The 27,589-nt window shown below is 36.6% G+C and overlaps 1 pseudogene; it reads right to left on the reverse strand.

Annotated features, from left to right (window-relative positions):
* Nucleotides 1-27,589, reverse strand: part of LOC126235042 (agrin-like) — a 350,234-nt pseudogene that overhangs the window by 35,850 nt on the left and 286,795 nt on the right.

The following is a 27,589-nucleotide window of genomic DNA, read 5'->3' on the forward strand; positions in this document are numbered from 1 at the left end:
CATAATTACAATAAAGGATCAAGATGTATGTAGCATAATTTACCATTGATGAGTCTTCTGTAAAGTAAGTTATAATTCTCATAGTGTATCTTGGAATATGACTTGGTCTTATGTTAAATTCATAATTGATGCTAACACATTCAACATATAGATGCTTGAAAATGGCATAAGGCCCAGATTGTACACTTGTACATCAAATAAGAAAAATACCAGCTGAAGGCATCATAAAATCATTTAAAAATATGGGAAACTGCAAATCTAACCTGACATGCACTATTTTTAAATTTCCTAATGTGATCTTTCTTATAATTTACCAGCTAAACCTAACTTGTTAATGTTTGGTTCTTCCAAATGTCTGATTCTTTATGTACTGTTCTGGTGATAATTTCATCTATAGTTTATGAAGAAATTAATTAAGAATGAGACTGACTAACAAAGTATAATCAGAACTGATAAACAAATAACACACAAATTCTTAATAAAAGTTTTTTTAGTCATCACAGATTTAGTTTTTAAGGCTATAGGAAATAATTATAATGAAATAAATTAATGATGTGAACATTATACACTTCTCAAGAGACATTTGGCAAGAGATGTTTGGCAAGAATCTCTTTTGACAAATGCAAAAAATGTGTTGAATTTTTTTGTGGTAAGCAAATATGCTTTCAAGCTTTCAAAAACTTTTATTTAATAATATTCTGTTACACACCTGTGATTTAGCTATGACAAAACTGTGGTGACTGATGCTGAGCTGCATGTACCCTCCAACAACAACTAATGCCCAGTGGCCACTGTAATCTTCTTCCAAGCTGTGCCATAAAAGTAAACCTTCAGTCTCTTCTGTTCGAAATGAAACCTCATAGTGACTCCTTTGTGAAGCTTCATGCCTAAAAGAAAAAAAACGAAGTGTGTTATTTAAGAATATCTGTTTAATACTACATCTGCAATGAAAACATGAACATTTCCTGTGTTGTTTGAATATTGCACTATCTTGAGAGACAGGGAGGGGTCAGACTCAGAACAATTTCACATGACACAAATTCTGATATACTGGCCATCTTAAGTGTGGTTTTTAGGTCATTCTCCACACTTCTTTATGCAAATGTTTGGCTGCACCTAAGAAAACACAAGGCACAAACAGCTCAAATATGGTAACACACAGAATAAAGTTTAGGCAGTTCAAAGAGTGATGGCACACATGCCCTCCATTCCTGAGGTTAACTGACAGCTCTGGTGATAGGAAGGGCAGAAATAAACAGTGTGTCTAGAACAGCTGGTTACATACTAGGAAAGAGAGAGATATCCAGGTGAACAATTTTATTTGTGGTAGTTTAAAAATATCTTTTTTTCAGCTCATAAATATCAGCAAAACATCTCTTTTTTACTATCTCTGGCAGCACTCTAGCAGTATAGACTGCAGTACACACAAATACAACTGTACATCATAGCACTCACAAATCATGTTCTTCTGATATGTCAGGTGGTGGATAAGAGAACATTTTCCACCTAAAGGTAAATGCAAATTATGGCAATGTAGTACTATCATGATCCTTGCATGTCTTGGTCATAACATCACTAAAAAATGTGCATAGTTTGGAACTTCTAAAAATTCATAGAGAGGTTGTACTTTTAGCTGGCATTGGTTGCATAGCTGTAATTATGAGTTCTGTTCAAAAATTTTTGAAACTTTACTAATTTCACACCAATGGTGTGTTGGAGTGAAATGCAGTTGACATCTCTGCAAATGCAGGCGTGTGATGTGTAACTGCTGGAAGTTTCATTGTTGTATGTCTTTTAGTTATTGTTCAGGGCTGCATTGAGTAGAATGTTGTGCTGCACAATTTGCAAATTTCGAGCTGGCATATTTAGAGGAGCAACATAGCTGCATTAAATTTTGTGTTAAACTCAAGAAAAGAGACACACCAAAAGATTAGGAAGTCTATCGTGACGAGTACTTAAGCCATATTCAGTGAACAAATGGTTCACAAGAATTAAAAGTGGCTGGACTGAAGTTAAAGATGACCCATTCTGGACACCCTTTGATGTCTACTGACGATGCTCATGTGAGGAACATCAGTGAAATTGTGCAGACCAATGGAAGACTGACTGTCCAAGAGATTGCAGAAACATGTAACATTTTGGTTGGATCATGTCTGAAATCCTGCACAGCATCTTGAAATGCAGTGTGTTGCTGCCAAATTCGTCACACAGCTCAAGAGTCAAGACCAGGAAGACCTTTGCCTCACAATCTGTGAAGAGCTTTTGGATTGCAGAAATGAGAACAAGATATTCCTTAAGAAACTCATAACTGATGATGAGACATGGCTCTATGGTTCTGATGATGTTAACAAAGTGTCGGGAAAGGCCATTCAAGACCAAAAAAAGCTTGTCAGGTCAGATCAAATGACAAAGCCATGCTGATAGTTTTCTTTAACTTTGAAGGATTAGTTCACCATGAATTCATGCTACAGAGACAAACTGTTAATCTAAGGTACTATGGGGACGTGTTGTGATGCTTGTGAGAAAATGTGAGAAGCAAATGGCTCTCGCATCAACATAATGCACCTGCAAATTCATCCTGTTGGTGTGTGACTACTGCATAAAAAATCAAAACCATTGTCCTACCTCCTACTCTGTGCTCTCCAGATCTGGCCTCTGTGGACTTTTTTCTATTTCAAAAGTCGAAAACCCCATTGAAAGGATGAAGATTTGCAATCATAGCTGAGATAAAATAAATTCTGCAACGGTGCTTTGTGCGATCCATCAAGAGGTGTACCAAGGTTGCTTCCAAAAGAGGAAATGGTGTTGGGAGTGTTGTATCATTTTTGGAGGAGAGTATTTCAGAGACTGTGCACAATAAGTAAAAGGTAACCATAGAAAAATTTTGTGACAAAGTTCCAGAATTTTTTGAACAGACCACATACATGGTGAGACTCAGCAGTATACTGTTTTATAGTCACAGCTTGTATGCTACATATTCATAAACAAATTTTATAACAGTCAAACAGAGTTGGAAAAGAAAGATAATGTCGAGAGTCAAGGACTGATATGATAATATGACTGCTTTTCTAGTGAAAAATTCATCAATTTTTGAAACCACAGTGTCAAGCAGAGGAAACAATCCAAAAACTGCTTTGGAAAAACAATCACTGCAGTTTAGGCAAAACCAAGTACTCCACATGCAAAGGAGTAAAATTGTGCAATCCACTAACTCTTTTGGGTAGAATATGCTTTTTAGGTGCACAGAAGGATTTGCAGACTTATTGTCGGTTCTACATCTACATCTACATACATCCCTTCAGACAATATCTGATAACTCTATGAAAAAACTTTCTGAGTGGTTTAACAAAAATGGCCTAATTGTTAATAGTGGGAAAACTGTATGTATCAACTTCCATCTAATTTCCACATCCAATCAAAAAACTATCCAAGTAAAGTTAAATAATGATAAAATTGAAAATGTAAATGCAACCAAATTTTTGGGTCTATGGGTCCAACAAAATTTAAAATGGGACACACATATAAACAACTTATCAAAGAAACTCTCATCATTGTGCTATGGACTAAGAATACTAAAATCTACTACAAGTAAATCCACACTAATGCAAGCATACCATGCACAGTTCCACTCATTGCTCTGCTATGGAATCATCTTTTGGGGAAATTCAACTCACAGCACAAATATATTTAAACTACAAAAAAGAGCACTGAGGATAATCTGTGGCCTCAAAAAGCTGGAATCCTGTAAATGTCAATTTATAAAACTTAATGTTCTAAGCATCCCATCCCTATTCATTCAAGAAACAATCCTATTCACCAGGGAATACCTCTCAAGAACAGGCACATTAATCCAAAACAATGATATACATGCTCATTATACCAGAGGGCAATCTAATATCCATCAAATTTTTTCAAGGACATCATTATACCAAAAATATATAACTCATCTGGGTGTCGTATTACACAATAAAATTCCAGAAATAAAAACTGCTCCAGATCCAATATTTAAAAATAAACTAAAGGCATTTCTGACAAAGCACTGTTTCTATTCAGTACAAGAATTCCTGGAAATGAAAAATTATAAAGTTCCTTTGTAAAATACTGTGATTAGAGTAAAACATTCTGTAGGCAAAATAATAACCTAATTTCTACTATACACAACTATGTTTCAGTTTCACTTCCCAAAATTTTTTAACTCGCTTTTTGAATGTACAAGTACACATTCTATTAGTATTAAAACTTAATTGTCTGTGAAATCTCAATGTTAATTTCATGTTTAATGTAGTTTTTAAATGACATTGTCCTTCTGTTGTGTTTCCAGTTGACATTTTCACTATTCTGTAATCTCAGTGATTATTTGTGTAAATTTAAAGTAGCACTACATTGCCTACATGTTTCTTAGTTCCCCATGTAAATTGTTTGTATTCTCTGTATGTGAAGTTACTATATTCATCAATGAACAATTTTGTGTACATTTTTTTAAATGGCAGTCCATTGCCTATTTTTTTTCTCCAAACTACATACTTGTTAAGAAAAATGACTTGTCCTATATCATGTGTACTTTGTACAATATGTGATCCACAGGATAAATAAATAAATACAAATACAAATACAAATACATATTCCGCAATCCTCCATATGGTGCATGGCGGAGGGTACCTCGTACCACAACTAGCATCACCTGCATCAAAACACTCACAATGAATCAGTACAAAACTACTACATGGACTAATTACTAAAATTACTATCTTACATTTATAACATTGTAGTAAATGATGATTTATAATTTCTTCTTCTTCATTTAATGGAGTGCATTTACAGCCTGCTCCATCTTCACTGACACCATCTGTTCCTTAGTCATTCTACATCTCTCTTTCCTGTTGGTTTCTATAAATGATTCCTTGTTTTATTATTCTATCTTCCGGTATTCTGTTGTTATGCTGTTCCTGTTTTATGCAATCTTGATGTATTTTTTAATTGATATAGTTTAGTGTCATGAGCTTTTAAAGCCATGTCAGCAATACTGTGTAGTGTGCAGTCAGTTCTTTGCTAACATAAAACTGTTGTACAGCATGTCTTGTTCCACAGCATGTAAATAGTCCATGTTTTTTAGTTGCTCTCATACATTTATTATAGTCTGATTGTAACAATCTGCAGTGCACTTAATAAAGTGACATACGTGAGTACTCTTGTGCTGGAGGAAGAAAAGCATTCTAGGTGTACAACTGGAATTTGTAAAAGGAAACCCTCCTCTAGCATTACTTTTCCCAACAGAAGTAATCGATACCATAAGAAGAAATTACTTTATTTTCTTTATTACAGTTGATATGTGCTAGCTCCGAATGTACAGTTGAAAATAATTTCTTTTAGAAACATTTGAAATTATGAAATATTTGGTATGCTTAAAATTTCTATTGTTAATTACAAAATTTAGTACTGTTTATTTCTGGATTCATTTATAAAATAATAATAGAAATTAATAGAAATTCATTTGTCAAGAGAATCTGTAAACCCTTTGGAATATTGTTACTGCCACAGAGTGATGTTGTGGTGGGCATGCCTCTGATGTGATCGGACGTGTTTTTAGATTTTGGAATAACAATGTAATTTCGGCTTTGTTAACGTGAAAATTCAAAAGACAGTGTGAAAACAAAAAATACAGCGCAGGGTTACTTCAAACTTATGTCAATTGGAACCATGAGAAACTATAATGTCAAAAATTTCAGCTTCAAGAATCAGCCCCTAGATGTGAAGAACTGTATGCGACTACGAGAAAAGAAGATAGGTAAAAAGTTTATTGTAAATCTTATTCCTCTCGAAACTTATTAAAAGAGTTAACCATAAAGACAGAGACAATCAACAAATGTGAGGGAGGGGTAGTTTACAAATGCCTAACATATACCCCATAAAAAGCAGATTTAAACAAAATTTGCAGAAATTCTAGTAGGATTAATGCTGTAATGATACTTTTTACTGATGTGTCTGACTCTACACACTTGTTTTTAGAAACTGCTTCTAATCATGGGACATACCAGTGGAGGCTCTATGGTGCAAGTACATTAAATAATAAAATGCAGCAAACTGCTTCCACATAGTAACACATACATAATTTGTTCACAAGTTGCCATTTGATGCTATAAATTTGTGCGTTGGAGTGTTAGTGGTGTCTAAAAGACTCTTCATTATTAACAGATTTGAGTATCAGATCCAGTTAACTGACAAGTAAGTTGGAATTTAGAGTTCCAGCAGAGCCTTTCTGGAGCAAACGAAATGGGCAGACATGTTGCTGCAGTATGACTTATTAGTGAATAAATGACAGTTTTTGACTAGTGCACTTTCTCTGATTATGTGTAGTGCTATCACAAGACGCAATGAGGAAATGGATGAAGCAATTATTTGAGATCAGCCATATTAGAAAATACGTAGTTCATTTAATTTATGCTTTTTGTAAAATATTTAGTGTCATACCATTGTTTATTTGCAGAAGTTTTGTAGGTCTGCAATGACTTTTTAGTTATGTAGAATTAGCTAACAATGTTATAACACATGGAAATGCATAAAAAAGAATTGTTCGATATCTCATCTTGAAGGTTAATATGATTATGATAGCAGTTTTCTCAGGTCATTGTGACTATTTGTCAAAGTGCAAATAAATTATCAATATCTATAGCATATAAAAAAGTATCTAAAGTGAAACAGATGTGGCACCTGTATTTTGAGACCACAGAGGCCAGCTGTTTGAAATTCCTTCATTCCCTATTGATCTGGTACATCCTGAGCCTCCATCTGAAATGGCACACAAGCTCAACCTCCAGAAAAACCATTTTGTGACCAACAGTAGTTATGAAAGTTTTAAAATCACTTTTGGTGATCATCTGATTCACATAAAGTATTGGTTACAAAAGTTAATGCATGATGACAAATCCTTGGCAATAATTGTATCTGATTTAAGCTAAGTTGTAAAAATGGTAAAATCTGTCCTCTTAAACACAAGTAACCAAAAATAAAATATATTCAATCTTTCAAAACAAAAGCAAAACTTTTTCCCTTACCAGTGGAACAGCTGGTTCCAAGCTGCATTTTCAGTTTGAAACATTATTTTCAAGGTATTCTAAGTAACTTTAAATTACCAGAAATAAGGTGTACTAATAACTGTGGCCTAAATTTTATGTCAAGTATCCCTAACGGAGATGTTAACCGGAATTATAACCATACGGTTTTTGTGAAAGATCATTCCAGTCATCTAATCTAGATTCTAACCTTACCAAGGGGCTCTAATTGTCCAGCCACAGGTTTAGTATTCCAAAAACTTGAATTATGGAATTTAATTTTACAATTAAATATGAAGGACTATATTCCATGAACCTGACACGTTCCACATCATTACGAATCGTCGTATTCGTGATCTATGGAACAAGTACTGATCTAATCTAATCTAATCTTCAGAACAAACATTAGATGAACTCACTTCAATAGAGCCCCCTGCATGGGAAGATCCCTTTGGCAAGGCAGTTTATTCTGCAAAAAGCAAAGTTGCTACATTGAAAATTAAAGGCTGAGGTAAGAAGTTTTAGGCCTTAGGTGAGACATTTCATACAATGTTGTAAGAGATGCCAAAATCAATAATTTTTTTACATTTTTAAGTGTAATTTGCCATTTAATATTTTGTTTCAAGAAACTAGTTGAAACTCAGTTAAATACAACAGAAAATTTTATGTGGCAAATATCTTGACTGCTGTTTGCACTGTGTATGAAAAACCAGTTTTGAGGTTTAATACAAAACTGTCTGACCCTTGGTCTAGGAGTAGCATCTTTGACATTATGGTTCCTGGATCAAACCCAACCACTGCTTGAATTTTGAAAAAATTCATCAGCAATGGCAGCTGAGCACTTTCAGTATAAGGAGTCATGCTCTTTCTGCCAAGGGTTTTGTCCATGAGGGGAGAGAAGTGTTTCGGGATAACATCTTGCCAGTGGAGTGGGAAACTGTCTCTAAAACATGAAGGAATTAGCAATAATCAGTGGCATGAGGATACAGAAGACAATGGAAACAACTGCATTGCAGACACTTAATGTGTATTCGTAGAACATGTGGCCTTTAACTGAAAGAAATGTCATGGTGATTTCTCCAATGACAAAATATTGTGGATTAGTTCCTCATTTGGATCTTGAGGAGGTGACTGTCAAGAAGGCTGAGATGGCCACAAGGAGGGAAAAAAAGACTAACTAACAAAGTGGTAACCTTCTACAAGTTAAGTTGGAGCTTGCTTGTCAGAAGTTTGAATGTGATAGGAAAATTAGAAAATCTCAACACATTAAACACAGGCATGTCAACTGCATTCTGTTCCAACACACTATTGGTGTGAGATTATGAATTTTCTGGAATTTTTTGAACAGATATTGTACACTGTTTGAAAATAACAAGAGGAGGAGGTATTTTTGGAAAACTGCTGGAGGTGTGGGAAGACTCCATCTGGATTACATCAAGGTGAAACTGAGATTCTAAAAGTAGATATTGAAATGTAAGGCATACCTAGGAGCAGATATAGATTCAGACAACAATCTAGTAATGATGAAAAGTAGACTGAAGCTGAACAGGATAATCAAGAAGAATCAAGATGAAGAGAAGTGGAATACTAAAGTACTGAGGAATGATGAAATGCATTTAAGTTCTCTCTGGCTGTAGATACTGTGAAAATGAATACCACAGTAGGCTGTTCAGTTAAAGTAGAATGGACATCTCTATAAAGGGCAGCCACGGGAGTTGGAGAGACAAGTATACCTACAAGGTACATAAGCATGAAGAAGTCTTGTGTACCATAAGAAATACCCCACTTCATCAATGAAAGAAGTAAATACAAAAATGTTTGCAGAAAGAGAGGAACACATCTACATAAGTCACTCGGGTATGAAATGAGTAACCCCCTACCTTTGATTCTTTCAAGAATCACATTCTACTGTATAAAACAGCTTCAAGCATCTGACTACTTAAGCTAGCTTTTCAAACATATCAGTGCTAATGATGTCATATCTCCTGAACTACGTATTGCACAATGATACAATTTTCCAGGTACATTCAGTGGTATATGTGGATACTGTCTGCAAGACGTTTTGTAAACAGAGATAGTACTGAAAAAGTAATAAATTAAAATGACATGCCAAATGTTGAAGTTTTACTGCACGAACAGCAAAAATGTAATAAGTGATTAACATTTTTCCTTTCCCAATGTTGTCGGAGATATCAGTAACAAAGAGTTTCATAAAGGTTTGAAATTATGTATAAAGTTAGTTGGGAGTCATAAAGTGCTTTATACTGGATGAATATAGTCTTGATAATTTTCACACTGAGTTATGCTGCTTCAAGACATATAAACAGCTTCTAACTGTAATATTTGATTAACTGCCTAAAACCTTTAATGTAAGATTATACCTCTTAATTGTTTTAGATCACAACAGTACTTAATATTCTTAAAATCAGGCAATAATTATATGACAAAATGAAAATCAAATTGTTGTTGTCCCTGCAATCCATTAGGCAGGTAACTGGAAACTGGGACCATGCTCCATGTACTGGGTTAGTCATTTAGTAATACAGATAAATAGGAAATACAGGGAAGCCAAGGTGAAATGACTGCATGAAAAAAGTGAAGAAATCAAAAAGGAAGTGGTTGTCAGATGGGCAGATTCAGCATACAGAAAAGTCAAGACACTCTGGTGAAATTGAAAGCAAAGGTGGCAATACTGATATTGCAGCAGGAATTCCACTATTAAACATAGAGGAGAGAGAGGGAATGAGTGGAAAGAGTACACTGTCACAGCCTCTATGAGAGGGCAGCAGACTGGGATGGTGGGATGAGGGGGGTGGAATGGGGGGGGGGGGGGGTCTGTCTGATGACATAACATGATAGAAAAAGAAATGCAAGTCAATATGAAAAGACATAGGGAATGCAGTATTAGAGTCATTATCTATCAGAGCTTGGAAGACCTACACTCAGATAGGGCAGAAGGGGTAGATAATATTCTTTTGAACTTTCTAAAATCACAAAATGTGGAAGTAATTGACTATTCAAGTGGATGTGTAGAATCTATGAAACTGCAGACATGCCATCAGATTTGGGAAAATATTATCCACACAAACATGAAGATAGCAAGGACAGATAAGAACAAGAACTATCACACAATCAGCTTAATAGCTCATTCACCCAAGCTACCAACAAGAATAATACAACACTAGAATCGGGGGAAAAAAAAAGAAAGATTAAGGAGCTGTTAGATGACAATCAGTTCAGCTTTTGGAAGGATAAAGCCAACAGACAGGCAGTTCTGACATTGTGCTTGATAATGAAAGCAGGAGGAACAGCAGCAAGAGGAACAGCACTTCTGATCACATGAATACAGGGTTATAAATACAAAATCAAATAGAGGTACTGTAGGAGTAGATTTAACAATGAATAAGAACATAGGAACGCAAATAAAGTACTATAAACAGCATAGTGAACACATTATTGTAGCCAAGATAGACACAAAGTAAACACCTACCACACTAGTACAAGTTTATACGATTGAAGAAATGTATGATGAGATAAAAGAAATTATTCAGATAGTTAAGGGAGTCAACAGCTAAATTGTGATGAAGGAATGGAATTCAATAGTAGGAAAAGGAAGAGAGGGGAAAATAGTAGGTGAATGTGGACTGGGTGAAATGAATGAAAGAGGAGGCCACCTGGTAGAATTTTGCATAATTTAATCATAGCTACCGTATTTACTCGAATCTAAGCCGCACTTTTTTTCCGGTTTTTGTAATCCAAAAGACCACCTGCGGCTTAGAATCGAGTGCAAAGCAAGCGGAAGTTCTGAAAAATGTTGATAGGTGCCGCCACAACTAACTTCTGCCGTCGAATATATGTAGCGCTACACAAGCGTGCTTTGTGGGCACAAAGATAAATACTGGCGCCAAAATAAATTTTAAAAAAAAGGTAGAAGACGAGCTTTTTTTTTTCTCCGCCCCGAGTTTCGACCACTGCATTTTCATACATTATCGAACGAAGTAAATACAAATTCTGTATTGTTCATCTTCGAATGTAGCAGAATTTCAATGTACTACGAAAATCCGACTGGCAAGACTGTTAGGAATGTTTGCCAATACGGCCAACTCTACGTTCCGAGTTTTTTCCTACCTGTGAGAAGAGATGGTTGCTAATAGGAACCTGATGAAATGTGAATCACACCATAAGAATAATACGAATATAAACATTTTGCCATGTATTCTTTTGTGTTTGCTGCTATCTCATTTAAATCCTGTCTGCGTAATAAACTACGAAACTAGAGTGAGACAACAGCAAACGCGGAAGAATATACATATCGTGTCATGTTTATATTCGTATTATTATTATGCCTAATAGTGATACAGTCAGAAATGAAGCACGGCAACTGACTAGATTTTAAATGTAAGATGACTAATTTCTGTGCAGAATTTGATGTACTAAAGAAGCGGCCGCAAAGATTTTCAAACGGAGGAAAATTTTCGCAAAACTCTCGTTCAGAACATGTTCTATCATACGCATGTTTTATCTTACGCATTTGGTTCTTGTTGATCATTATCAAAGAAAGCAGCAGTGTAAGTAACAACAAATAGCAGTCTCTTGCCATTGTTTCGCTAATGAGACGATTCCTCTTTTTTTTTTTAAGTGGCGGTAGCGCGCACAAAAGCAAGTCATGCCGCGAGCGGCGACAGGCCGTAAACACGCACTATCAAAATGCGACAAACAATGCATTACACAGTACAGTAATGCATTTTCAGCTTAGAGTGACGTAAACACCTATAACAAAGAAAACGGCACTTATCAGATCAAAGCAAAATAAGCAATCGATTCAAACCAGACGAAGCACGTGAAAAAGGAAGGGTACCCGTATAAATACGGACGGAGCGCCTGACGCATAGCAATGGCTACCTGGTAAAGCTTAACTGCTAAGCTTACGACTCGAACCAAACTACTGTAGCTGTATCGTCTTTCATTCGACCTAAATTGTGTCTCATATTACAATGGACCAACTTTGTTTCGATTTGGAGGTGCGGCCTTAAACTTTTCTCTCCCCTTGAATTTCGAGTCTCAAATTTCAGGTGCGGCTTAGATCGGGAAATTTTTTTTCCTTTATTTCGAGTCTCATTTTTCAGGTGCGGCTTAGATTCGAGTGTGGCTTAGATTCGAGTAAATACGGTAACACTTGGTTCAAGAATGAGGTTGTATGTGTGGAAGAGACCTGGAGACACATATATAATGGCAAGACAGAGATTTTGAAACCAGATTTTAAATTGTAAGAAATTTCCAGGGACAAATGTGGACTCTTGACAACAATTTATTGGTTACTGACTGTAGATTAAAACTGAAGAAATTGCAAAGAGGTAGGAAATTAAGGAGATGGGGCTTAGATAAGTTGAAAGAACCAGAGGTTTTTGAGAGTTTCAGAGGATGCATTAGGAACTGCTGACAAGAACAGGGGAGAGGAATACAGCGGAGATGACTCTGCAGCTTTATGAGATGAAATACTGACGGCAGCAGAAGTTCAAATAGGTAAAAAGACAAGGCCTAGTGGAAATCCTGGCATGATGTGGGAGATCTTGAATTTAATTGATGGAAAGAGAAAATATAAAAATCCAGCAAAGGAAGCAGGTGAAAGGGAATACAAATGTCTAAAAAATGAAGTGCAAAATGGCTGAAAAGGAGTGGCTACAGGATTTAGAAGCATATTTCATTAGAGGAAAGATAGATACTGCCTACAGGAAAATTAAAGCAGCCTTTGGGGAAAAAAGAAGCAGCTGTATGAACATCAAGAGCTCTGATGGAAAACAAGTCCTAAGCAAAATGAGAAAGCTGAAAGGTGGAAGGAATATATAGGGGGGGGGGGGGGGTGGTGCTGTGAGTAGACAACATTTCATGAGAGCTACTGTGGTAGCCTTGCGAGAACCAGCCGTGACAAAACTCTTCAATCTGGTGTTCAAGGTAAATGAGCATGTAATAATTCCCATTTCAAAGTAAGCAGGTGGTGACAAGCGTGAAAATTACTGAACTATGAGTTTAATAAGTCACCGTTGCAAAATACTAACACAAATTCTTTACATACTGGTAGAAGCCAACCTTGGGGAAGATCAATTTGGATTTCAGAGAAATATAGGAACATACACAGCAATGCTGACTCTATGACTTATCTTAGAAGGTAGGTTAAGGAAAGGCAAACCTATGATTATAGGAATTGTAGACTTAGAGAAAGCTTTTGACAGTGTTGACTGGAATACTTTCTTTGAAATTCTGGAGATAGCAGGGAGCGAAAGACTATTTACAACTTGTACAAGAACCAGATGGCAGTCATAAGAGTTGAGGGACATGAAAGGGAAGCAGTGGTTGAGAAGGAAGTGAGACTGGGTTGTAGCCTATGTCCAACATCATTGAGTCTGTGCACTGAGCAAGCAGAAAAGGAAACTGAAGAAAAAAATTGCAGCAGGAATTAAAGTTCAGGAAGAAGAAATAAAAACTTTGTGATTTGCCAATGACATTGTAATTCTGTTAGAGGCAACAAAGGACTTGAAAGAAAAGTTCAGTAGAATGGACACATTCTTAAAGGACGATATATGATGAACATCAACAAAAGCAAAACAAGAATAATGGAATGCAGTCAAATTAAATTAGTTTGGACTGAGGGTATTAGATTAGGAAATGAGACACTTGAAGTGGTAGACAAGTTTTGTTATTTGACCTGCAAAATAGCTGATGATGGCCATAATACAGAGAATAATGTATACTGGCAATGGCAAGAAAAGCTTTTCTGAAGCAGTTAACTTGGTTAACACCAGGTATACATTTAAGTATTATGAATTATTTTCTGAAAGCATTTGTATGGAGTGTAGCCATACATGGTAGTGAAACAAAAACAATAAACAATTTAGACAAGGATAGAATAGAAACTTGTGAAAATTGGGCTACAGAAGATTGCTGAAGATTATATGGGTAGGTCATGTAACTAACAAGGAGGGACTAAATAGAATTGGGGAAAAACGAAATTTGTGGCACAATCTGACTAAAAGAAGGGAGCGGCTGATAGGATACATTCTGAGACATCAAGGGATGACCAATTTAGTATTGGATGGATTGTGTGTGGGGTAAGAATCACAGAGGGAGACAAAGAGTTGAATATAGTAAGGAGATTCGGGATGTAGGTGGCAGTAGTTATTTGGAGATGAAGAGGCTTGCACAGAACAGTGTAACATGGAGAGTTGCATCAAACTAGTCTTCTGGCTGAAGACCACAACAACAGCAGCAATGGAAGCGTGACTTAAGAAAAATCAAGACATGCTCATAGGATTTGTCAAACTAGAAAAAGCATTTAACAGTGTAAAATGATACCAAATGTACAAAATTCTGAGAAATATAGGAGTCATCTACTGGGAAAGATGAGTAATATGCAACATGAATATAAATAGAGAGGGAACAAAAAGAATGGAAGATCAAGAATGAAGTGCTTTGAGTAGGAAAACTGTAAAATACAGATGCAGTCTTTCACCCTTAGTGTTCAATCTACATACCGAAAATCAGTGTAGGAAAGGGAGAAGAGGCCCAAGAGTAAGATTAAAAATGTTGGGTGAAAGTATATGAATGATAAATTTGATGACGGCATTGCTATCCTCAGTGAGAGTGAAGAAGAATTACAGCATCTGTTGAATGGGATGGACAGTATGAGTACAGAATATGGATAAGTGGATGTAGGTTGCAAGTGTTCCTTTGAGATGAGAGTGTTGGCACAAGAAAGGAGTTCATGGTAGGCCACATCAAACTAGTTCAAAGGCTAATGCCTTAAAAAAAGGATGTAACTTTAAAGAATGTTTGAAGGAAAGCTTATTATAGCCATCAACCATACACATTCAACTTTATTCTTTATCAGTTTTGGTTATTATGACGATTATCACTGGAAGATGACATGAATCTAAGATGCATACTATTCATAAACGACTCAGCAGTATATAAAATACAATATTCCACAGTAGTATGTAAACTAACTATAGTGGCTAATGTCATAAATCACACAAGTAGCTTAAATTCCAATGTATAACAAGTTCCATTAAGACTGCTGACAGTTAATGACCTCTTAACTGTCAGCAGTCATTATGCAACCTGTTATATGTTGGAGTTTAACCTACTTGTGTGATTTATGACATTAGCCAATTATGGCTTCTTTATGTACCACTGTGGACATCATTGCATTTGGTACATTGTCGAGTCATTTATGAGCAGTGTGCATTTTTGATCTATCTGATGTACAGCTTTTCTTGTTACAGTAACTGAAACCAATAAAGTGGAAAGGTGAATGTGTACAGCTGACGTCTATAAAAATGCTTTTCTTCAGATACACGGGGCTGGGGAGGAGGAGTGGGAGTGGGAAGATACAGCATGAAGGAGTCATCTGAAAGAGACAGAAATCAGTAGATGTGATGTACATATACAGCAAACTATTGATTACAATTTCAGAAAAAATTGGTTATTCAAGAGATAGAGCTTCACAAATTGAGGAAGTCAATAATGTGTCGGTCCACCCCTGGCCCTTATGCAACCAGTTATTCACCTTGACGATGACTGATAAAGCCATTGGATGCTCTCCTGTGGGATATCATGCCACATTCTGTCCAACTGGTGTGTTAGATCATTAAAATCCTGAGCTGGTTGGAGGGCCTGCCCATAATACCCCACATGGCCTCAATTGGGAAGAGATCTGGCAACCTTGCTGACCAAGGAAGTGTTTGGGAAGCACAAAGACAATCAGTAAAAAATCTTATTGGGTGTGGGCAGGCATTATCCTGTTGAAATGTATACCCATGATGGCTTGCCACAAAGGGCAACAAAACATGGCATAGAATACTGTCAACATATTGTTGTGCTGCAACCAAAGTGATCCAGCTATGAAAACAAATGGCACTCCAGATCACCACTCCTGGATGTCAGGCTGTATCATGGGCAACAGTGTGTCCGCCCTGATAGCTGAATGGTCAGCATGACGGACTGCCATCCTGCCCGAGTACGATTCCTGGCTGGGTCAGGGATTTTCTCTGCTCAGGGACTGGGTGTTACGTTGTCTTCATCATCATTTCATCCCCATCTGGTGCACAGGTTGGCCAATGTGGTGTTGAATGCAGTAAGACCTGTACCAAGGCGGCCAGACCTGCCCTGTAAGGGGCCTTGTGGCCAATGATGCCAAACGCTCATTTCCATTTCCATGGGCGACAGTCAGATTGATATCCCACCATGACGCTGGGTGCCTTAAGACACATCTTCATCCTAACATCTCCTTGGCTGGTGCAGAGCTGTCTTCATTGATGGGTCCTGCATTACACTGAGCCACAATGACCAATGAAGACATATCTGGAGATACCCTGGACAGTAGTGGGTTACTCACCTGTGTGTTACCTGACAACCTGGAGTGATGGTCTGGGGTGACATTTCTTTCCAAAGCAGGATACCTTTGGACATCATCTGCAATATCCTTACAGCACAGTGGCATGCTGACGATATTCTACACCCCATTTTGTTGCTCTTCATGGCAAACCATCATGGGGTTACATTTCAGCAAAATAACACCCACCTGCGCACAGCGAGAGTTTCTACAGCTTGTCTCTGTGTTTGCCAAACCAGACCTTGGCCTGACGGGTCTACACACAATCAAATGCACATGCACGCGCGCGCGCCCACACACACACACACACACACACACACACACACACTATCAGCCAATGTCAAACTGAATAACTGTTTGCATAAGGGCCAGAGATGGACTAACACATTACTGACTTGCTCAATTAGTGAAGCTCTTTCTCTTGAATAAATAATCCAAGTTTTTTGAAACTGTAATCATTTGTTTGTCTGTACATGTACATCACATCTATTGATTTCTGTCACAAATGGATAATTCCTTTGTAGTGCATGTTTCTTTATTTTGTCTCAGAGTGTTTTCAGCAGCTGTAGCAAGTTATCTACATTATGTTGGCTTAAAAAGAAAAACTCATATCTGAAAAATAAAACAAAATTATTTTTGTTGGATTATTATGTTGAAAACCTTGTATCTCAATTAGTATTTGAATGAGAGGTAATGGCCAATATGCTGGGCTCTAGTGAGGAAAAAAAGAAACAGTGTAATGGGTGGTTACAATTAAGCCGACAGTGTTCTGAGTACTGCAGTGCAGGCTGTACACACTGCAGGACACCAAAATGTGGTAGGTATCTTCACTAATCAGTGTGCTCACAGAGTATGCTGAAAAAATGATAATTCCACTATCTTTCAGCAGGTGAAAATATGGAGCTGAAAGCAGTCATAATATGAAATGTTTCTGGTTTTAATGTCAGTAGTCTATTTGCCACTTGGTGACACATTTTGATTTCTTTTTTAAGTGATTGTAGGTGTAAAGTGTTAAGAAGGCTGAAGTTTGCTTTACAAGATGTAATGGCTATTGATAGAAGAGAGTGTATCATTATACAAAACCCAAAATGTAAAAATAAATAAATAAATAATTCAGATTATAAAAATTGAAGCTGCCTGCTACTGTTTCAATAATGACATCAACAGATTGAAGACAAAATAACAGATGAACTGAAATGCACCATCTCTGTAACAAAAAGAATCCACAAATGTGGACATGAGGTATAATAAAGGAAGAAATCTCTGCAGTAAATTCAGTTCAGAGAATAGTGTCATAACAAATTCTCTTTTATCAACTTTATATAAAAGATATTTGAAACTACAGAGTAAATATGTTTTATTTTAGAAGAGTATTTTAATTTATTTTTGTTGTAAGAACAGGGGGGAGGGGGGGATAAAGGGGTGCCTAAAGACACATAAAAGGAAAACTACATGACACTACCATCACCGGGGTTGAGAACTCTCATTCTGGAGTCTGAGTGACCTGTCCGCCCTTTTTAACTGTTCTCAACCTATCTCCCTGGGAAAGGGAAAGGAAGTTAGGATAGTGTCATGTGCTATCTCCTTGCCACATGTCTTTTGGCAGTACTAAATATTTTGTCTCTGGTAGTAAGTGCTGGTCAGAAATTCCGTCTCATAAGTTAATAGTTTTCATGAAGGAACTTTCCTTTTGACAGTGTAGCTCAGCATGTACTAGTCACTGGAGGAAATAGAAGATAATGGATGAAAACATCGTGTATGCTTTATACCATAGCCATCCACAAAGATATGGGCCAAGTGAAGTGACAATTAGCGGGAGTGAGAGTGAGAGAACAATGTACTAGGATTCTTACAAGTTGTTTGGGTGGTGGTATATGTTTTGGGAGTGATAGAGACCTTTAGGAAGGATATTACTCACTTCAGAGCTTGATGAAAGGGTTTCTGAGTGTTCCCATAAGCCATTGTTAAGCTTGCCCAGTCTGGAGATGCTTGTTAACAGATGTGGTTCGTATAGGAGCTGGGTGTATATGACACATTAGATGTGCTTATAGACTGCATGTGGGACTAGGTTCTTTTGTGCATGTTTGTAGAACATTATGAAGGGATTTCTCATCCCCACAGATTCACTATATACATGTTGCAAGGTTGTATGGGAAATACTTTCTGATCTGGAAGTGGCAGCAGTTGTCATTGCGGGAGTATTATTGGTTCTTCAGTGTTGTAATGTGGATTTAGTTTCTTATAAATTCATCCCCTAGAGAAGTATAGGTTGATACTGAAGAAGGGGGCACATGTATATTAAGATCCCTAACTGAAACACATTGGTGGTGTTCCCGACAGGGGTGCCCTCACTGGACGTGGAAGACGTTGCACATACTGATACATCTGTATTTTCCATTCACGTCATAGAATTACTAGAGAGAGGACAGAAGATTAGCTGAACACAAATAGTCGAAGTATCAATCTAAGAAAGAGCACCATAACATTTGCCTACAATTTTGTTGGAACTGCTCACTGTGTTGACAAATTTTGAATATCTGGAGACAATATTCGTGAAAAGGCAGGGGGGGGGGGGGGGGGATATAGTAATAATAATAATCTGAAAAACAGAATTTGATGGTGTCTTCCAGTGAGAGGTGTAGACTGTCAGGCAAAAAAGAGCTTCTTTCAGGTAAAACAAGCAATGTGGACTAGTGGTTCAGACATTTTAATTTTATTTAGGAGGAGTATGATTCAAATGATAATCTGACCATTTAGTTGTACATATTGTGTTGTTTCCCTAAACTGATTTAGATGAAAGCAGAAACGGATCATTTGAACAGCTGATTTCCTTCCTCATCCTTGTTCTATCTGAGCTGGTGATCTGTCAGCAATGATCTCTCTGTCAGTCAGACATTAAACACTAATGTTCTTCTGACATTTGAAGGACTGCTCAAGAAAAGTGAAGCTTAAGAGATAATGTTCCTAGGTTACATATTATATATTAATGTTCTGTATTTCAGTCACTAAAAATGTACAACAAAGAGCTTCACATTTTATGGAGGGAAACTTCTGTGCTGTAATAGTTAAATGACCTGAAATAGGTTTCATCCACCAATTGCATGAAAATATTCAGCTTGAAGAATAGCTTCAGTGCATGAGTGCATAATGAAGAAAGCCAGTGTGGAAGAATGGAGGAAAAGTGAGTAGCTAGATTATGCTCATAACATAACTGAAAGTATGCAAAATGATAGAGACCAGTGGCAATGTATGAGTAGAATCTGTATATTTATTTGTATATATTATGACAGAAATATGAAAGCTTCACTATAGTACTGTATAGTTAATTATTATGTAAAATAAAAAATGTGACAAAAAGAACATCATTAAATTGAATTAAATACAAGAATAAAATTTTATAAAGGACTTACTCTTCACTAAAGTATTCAATATCTTCATAGTATGCATCATATTCATTGCTTATTTCATAGTCCAGGCTCTGTAGGATTCCATGGAGGCCTGTCAGATTTTCTGTGATACTTCCACTAGTAGTGTTGACTGTTTTATCTCTAGTGTAGTTCATGGAACTAGAAGAGAAGAAATAATTCATCCTTTCTTCAGTTACATAATTTATTAGACTCATCTGTAATTTTGAGGTTAAATTCTAATGGAGCTTGTGAATTGTGGTTTCTTAGTCTCATAAAATACATAATCAAAATCATTTGATTCAGGTACAGGAGACATGTCAGAGGTCTGGTAAAATTTTCCGTAAACACAGAAAGCTGATGTTTACATACAACATCATAACAATAATACAATTTTGTTTTATATACACAAAAGGCAGAGATCATAATAATAACAATAATAAAAAATAGTATCTAAAAATCTAACACTAAATTACCCTAGCTCAAATTATCATGTCATCCTCTAAAAATTCTTCTATCAAATAGTAGCATTCCCCCCCCTAGAATGTGATGTAACCTTATTTTTATTTTTAAGATCTCTGGCTTGTGTTTTGATACAAATGGGTATGCTGATTGTTGGGACACAGATGATGTTATAAATATTATCAGGTGAGCACTAGCATATTTTTCTCATGTATTAATTATGGTATACACAAACGATGTTTTCATAGTTTGTTCAGTCATTTTATTGATGGGCTTAGTTAGGATCTTTTCTTCACTATACACTTACCATAGCAATTCTCACTTTTTTTTAAAGGCTCACAGAATATGTGGACATAATTTCAAGAAGAACCATTAAAACAAAACTGAATCTGAATCAAGTAGCAAAACTACCAGTTCTAGATAAATAGATGTTCTCTATGTTGTTATTATTGTGTTCAGTCTGAAGACTGGTTGCTCTTCTACATAAGTACTGTAATGTACATTCATCACAGTAATCACTTAGAAACAACAGGATAAAACAGTGGGAAGAGCTTCATCAAACCAGTCTTTGGTTAATAGAGAAATATCTGACAATGCAAGCCACATACCTGATCAACTAACAAAGAACCCCTTGAGTGGGAGGTTGCAAAAGGTCAATGATGTTTACAGCATTTGACACCCCACATATTGTCTACCATGCAACCATAATATTGGCTGCTGATGGCAACAAAGGACAAGAATGGAGGTATCCAATGGCGAGCACAGCATGAGGCTATGGAGCGTAGTTGAAATACTTACTTGACTGGTAACTCACAATGGTGTTACAGTGCTAGTGGTGTAAATACAAAGCAGAGCAGTGGCAAAGATAAACACAGAGAACATTGCATTATATCTACAATAACAGTTGCTGAAGTTGGAATTTTGCGAAGTGAGAATTACGTGTCACATGAAATATTAGTGTTTCTGCAACGCATATGCTCAACTGCGTGGACAATGTCCATGAGGAGTACAATGATGACAATACGTGTTTAACAAGTGAAAGTGATACTGAAACAGGTGTCAGGCCATGTAATTCATCATCCTTGTTGGACTGGGAGCCACAAGTCCTGTCTCCAATGAAACATAGTTCAGGAAAATCATTGTCTAAGGAGCAGGTACTAAACATAGCTACATACATGGAAGATTATCCAGTTAAAAAACAGTTACAAACAGATTTCGAATAAATCCACAGCAATACAACTGTGTGTACTCAAGGGAGGACAAGGTGCACTTGTTACAAAAACTTGTGTTTGTGCATTTCAAGAATGCTCAATACAATTTGAAGGATGTGCACGATAGTGACACATCAAATTGCATATGATATAGATTACACTGATTTCAAGGGAAACAGTGGGTAGTTGCATAACTTCAAACAGTGCTACAGAATTGTGGGACATAAAACAACAAAATTTCAAATGAAACGTCAACTTGACAATGCAGAGCAATCTTCAAAAATTAGGGACACCAAGAGAGTTGTATCAGGGTCAGCTAACATCAGTGTCTTGACACATTTGTATAGTTATGCCACCTGTAAATATGGGCGGTAGATTGGCAGGAAAGTTATTTAATGTGCTGCAAGAAGTTGGAGGAGCTCTGGCCCCTACAATTCTTTCTTGTGTGCATGATCTTGCAAGGGTAGTAGGGAATATTTATGTCACAGCAAGCAAGGGTGGGAAAATGGGCATAAGAGTACTACATCCATGATATGAGCACTATTTTTGGTCATAGCTGGTCAAAATAACTTGCTTTTCCTTGATTACTGGTCTGCATATGAAAATCATACTCCTTTAGAGCAAACTATCCCTCCTGTAAAGTGTGTGACATTTCAATTCACACCACCTGGATCACTTAACAAATTCCGCCTCTGGATATTTTTTCCCATGTCTATAAACATATTATCTCACTACCTTCAGTTATGATTTAAAGGATAGCCAGCTTCACGATATTCTCCATCACATACTGTTTCACATCCAGTTGCATATCATCACATTCCATCAGTTCTCATCATCCCATTACACCAATGTGTTTATGTGATTCTACATGCCTTCTTTAAGAGTGGATACCTACCGGAATATTGAGCACTATCAGTCTTGATGGTGTGAATCTTTGTGATTACTGTGGCATGCCATTTTTCATTCAGTGTTCATGGTGCTAGTTAATGGCTTGTTTTGAAGATTTCTTGAATCTCAACAATGTCCATTTTGTGAAGTGTAATACACACATCTGATAGAAGGTTGATCTGTGCACCTCCCAGACACTAATTTTCTGTTGCCCTCCAATCATTAGCAACTAATATTTTTCCTGTCATAATTGTTAACACAACACTTTCAAATGAGCCTCAACATGCAGCCCTGCACTCAAGGAAACTCATTTGCAATTACAGACGTTAAATTGATGTGCTTTGGAGATAGTATTACAATTTACCCAGATATGTTCTGAACTTGAACAAAGAAGTGATCTAATGTATACATGGAAAAAAGGTTGTATGTCATAGTTGTATTTTTGCACTTGCCAGTTTGCTAAGTAATTTACAGTCAAAGCACAAATCAGATGCCAACATTCATATATATTATAATTTTCAAGATGCTAGTAGGAAATAATCATAAGCTTCTTGTGAAACTGGAAACATCTGAAAGTAAGTGATGACTCACAAACTGATTTTCTGGCAGAAAACTGATCAATCTGAAACCATTAGTCACTGAGGTTTCATTTAGAGTGCTTTCAACAGCAACACTTGCAATAGTAGTTGTTAATGTTATTGAGAAAGGCACTGATGATTTACACTGGTTGCCATAAATTGGGGAAAAGTTATGACAACTAACAACTACTTGAGCAAACTTAAGGAAGTGACACAAAATTGAGTATCTTGATATGTGAGTGAATAGTACTACACGAAACAACAACATGTAAACCAATAGTACAATGACCAAGTCATTTCCTCAGTGCAGAACACAGATCTGCATGGGATAATAGCAGTGTTACATGAAAAATAAAATCAACTCTGTTGAACGGCAATAATGTGTCACTTACTAGGTGAAAATTACAGGGAGCCACTGGCAAACTGGAGGCAGATAGAGATGGTCCAGAGGTTAAATATTCACCATTATCTTGTTCATAAGCTGTTGGGACAATGTCTAACTACAGGTTCAGCATCCAAAAGGTGCTGATGGTGCTATGCCTTGCATGACTAGGTCTGTGACATCACCCAACGTATACCAAACTTTGCTAAAACTAAACTAAACTACACCCACACAGGCCATGAAGGCCCAATGGTACTGATCAGCCACTGTTTGATCTGGCATGTGGTCAGCACACCGCTCTCCCAGCCGCATGTCAGTTTACAAGATTGGAGGCACTACTTCTCAATCAAGTAGTTCCTCAGTTTGCCTCACAAGGGCTGAGTGCACTCTGATTGCCAACAGTGTTCAGCAGACTGGATGGTCACCCATCCTAGAGCTAGCCCAGCCTGACAGCACTTAACTTAGTCTGACAAGAACTGGAGTTACTACTGCTGCAAGGTCATTGGCCACCAAACTTTGCTACACCCTCCATAAGATTGATATCTCTGTCTACTATGCACAGAGAAGGGTTCATGAAAAAGTAGGTGATCAGCTACAGGTGTGATGCTCACCCGTCATATTATGAGCGAGCCCTTCTAGAATGCACATTGAAATGTACTCGGTGATGTAAATAAATGGATAGCTGTTTTTTTCTGGAGTAAGTTCTGGGTTTAACTTGTAAAGTGACAGTGGGCATGGTCTGATTTGCATGATTTGTATTTATCTAAAAATTTATAAAAAATGTGTCTTCTGACAAGGCGTGTCTTTGTGCATGGTGGTGTGTCTTCACACGTGGCAATGCAGACCTCCATGTTCTTCATCAAAATACTGCGGTAATGCCTGTGTAGAGAGATTATTATGTATGTCCTGATGCCAGTAAGGCAACTAATGATTTTATCCTACTAGATGACAGTTCTCAACCACTCAGGTCTTGTCTTGTAATAGAATATAGTCTGGAAGAAACAATCTGTTTATCTGTGTGTGATGAAGCAAGCTGGGATGTTTTTACTTCCCCTCTTGTTTTGCCATTTGCCTATTTAATTTTTTTTTCATTTTTGACTGATTACCATTAACATATGTGAGTATTATCTGCATTTTCATAAAAGAGAAAGGTTGGCCCTCAGTTTTAAAGAATATAACACCAGCTCTAATTTTGTGCTTAGTTCTACATATGTAATTGATTTTCTAATTTATTTTGACTATTCCTAGTTAGTATCTTTTGTTATAGGGTGAAATCAGTAATTGTTTTCTAACTTAAATTCTATTGTTGAATTATAAACAAATATAAATACTGTACTGATTATAACATTTGGAGGAACAACTAATAGTTGTCTTAAAGGATCTATTTGGCTCTATTCGAAAACATGTTAGCAAAGCCAGCCCTTAATTAATTCCAATGTAATTACCAGTTTTGTTCAAGGTATTGTTTGCGTAACTATAGTTGTTAATTTCATCATTTAAACAAATAATTTGACCTAACTCTTGTAGTAGAAGAAACTGTTAAAAAGACAGAGTTTTTTGTTGTATTCAGTTAATTTAATGAGTTATGTTTTAATTGTAATTTCTGTAAATTAAACATCAAGCAATGTGTAGTTTTAGTTCCTATTATTGTGATGATATATAAGGGCCTGATCTTTGGTCCCAAGATAGTCAGTCCACGGCCGAGTTTCAGGCAAGAAACCTGTGTTGGTCAGAACAACAACAATGCATCAACTTCACTGTGAAATAAGTGTTAGACCAATAGGCCATGTGTTAAAACAATGAGAGTGTCTGTTCAATTTATTTGAAAGATTGTGAAATGTGTGGGTAGGTTTTTATTGCTCGTAGGTGTTCAACAGTAATCTATTGTAGCAGTATGTTGATGTTTGCCTGCAAACTATTAATGAGGCTTATTGAAAGTTAAACAATAGTGCACTGGCCATATAACTGTGTATTATTGGGGGGGGGGGGGGGGGGTTGTGATCAGTGAAAGTAAAGAACTGTGAAATGCAAATGTTTACCTGTCAGTCAGCTACATCATTTATAGTAGTCAGTGTTGTACTTCCACCCAACATTTTTCAGCCAGTGTAACAGTGCTGTATGTTGATACCAAGGACAATCAATGAGGAATTAAAGCAGGCAAACATCACATGTGGGAACATCAACAGTGTCATAAGCTGTTATTCATATGTAACCCAACTCAGTACTGGCTCTGTTATTCAGAATAAAACTTAATAGTACATGAAGACTTTGAAAATGTAATTATTTTGTTGGAGGTGTGGTGTCTGAGAAATCTTTTCAGTTTATCTTTTACTGACTTTAAGTTAATAGCTACGTCTCTGTGTATTCTTGACAGACAGTGCTTTGTATTGTCGTAGCTGATGCTTACTACAACAAAGAATATGAGAGAGAATGACAACAGAAATAATTACAGTCAATCTGTGTGAGATGCTAAAACCTGTGCAGCCTAGTTTACTGCCTGCACAGAGGACAATTAACCAGCCAGTAACATTGTGGAATTTGCACACTGTGATAACCAGGTGGGTTAGGTGTTTTTAGATCTTCTGGGACTCTCCACTTTCTTGAATCATACAGCAAAGGATTTGCTAAAATCTTTTACTCTAGAGACAGCACACATAAGTAGAGTCTTTTAATGTGAAGTGAATATTGCCATTTCACTGCAAATGCTTCATGTAGATGAGTACAAAGTATACTAAATAAGCTAAATTCAACTGCTGACAGTTAATTTCATATCCTAGATTTCAGGTACTTGTCAGTGATTCTCAATTTTCTAATCCCACTAACTATTTACATTGCTGGCTATTAAAATTGTACCATGGAAGACAGCAAGCAAGAATATCAGTTTGGCATGAAGTGTACTACATGCTTAAATATGCAAATGATTAGCACTTTAGTGCAACTACACTGTTTGTAAACAAGAAACAATTAAACAGCTGGTTTCTTATGCAGAAATAGCATTTGAATGTTGTTTGTTTGTGAAAACGTTGTGTTATGCCTCATGTAAGGAGAAACATCTGCCAGCATGTGTCAGAATATGATAGGATGGTGGCCTAGTGAGATTGAGGTTTATCATTTTGCGATAATGCTGCTCTTGCTGATAGGAGACCCATGGCTGTCATGAGAATATGGTATCAAAGGAGTTCAGAACAGCCAAATATAGTGATGTGGAGCATCACAATGGGTCCACATGCCTAGAGAGGCATATTGTTCAACTGGTTAAGCGGGATTGTACAGCACTATATTTACTGTATATTAGTCCCTGTGAACCATTCACAGCCTTTATTCTTCATTTTTTATGAATCACCTTACAATGCTGTACCAAGTAAGATGGTCTGCATTGGTGTTAGAATACTCACAAACAGCAATACAAATTTTGTGTCATAAAACTTGTCATCTCTTTTCTTTCACTGGATGAATACTATTTAAATATATGGCAAAATCTTGGTCTGCATTTTAAAATTTCTTGCCTCGCTCCAGGCCAGAGGGTCATATCAGTAACAGTGGAGTAAAGCAAAAAAAAAAAAAAGAATCTTTTCATATTTTTGGGCCATAGTCACGTAATAATGTTTGAATGATATTCTGCCATTTTACTGTACAATTTCTTTATTATATGTTACTATCATAATTTCAGCCTTAAGCCACTACCAAGTACAACAGTGTTGGAAATAATTAGACTTCGTTAAGTGAGGTCATTATCAGGTTCTACTGAACTAGGTGTCCCAATGTGTAGATGAGAACCAAATCAACAAAATGTATGGCAGACAGGTAGCAAACATGTTTTCCAGACATAAAACAATTGAAACACAGAAAAACACCAATACACTAGTTACACGTGCAATGAACCATGTTGATTTCACTAAACCATGTTAACAGCACATGAAACTGCCGTATTGGTGTTCATTCTGTGTTTCAGTTGTTTAATGGCTGAAAAACATGTTTGCTACCCAGCTGCCATACATTTTGTTGACTCTTTACTTATCTACATGCTGGGACAGCCAGTTCAATAGATCCTGATGACAACTTCACTTAACAAAATCTAACTATACCCAACACTGTTGTTGTACTTGATAATGACTTAAGGCCAAAATCATGATAGTAATATAAAATAAAGAAGTTGTACAGTCAAATGGCAGAAATATCATTCAAACAAAATAATAATTCTTGCTTTTGTTATTTTTGGTATGCAGC

Source organism: Schistocerca nitens, chromosome 2 (assembly GCF_023898315.1).
Source record: "Schistocerca nitens isolate TAMUIC-IGC-003100 chromosome 2, iqSchNite1.1, whole genome shotgun sequence".
Classification (NCBI taxonomy): domain Eukaryota; kingdom Metazoa; phylum Arthropoda; class Insecta; order Orthoptera; family Acrididae; genus Schistocerca; species Schistocerca nitens.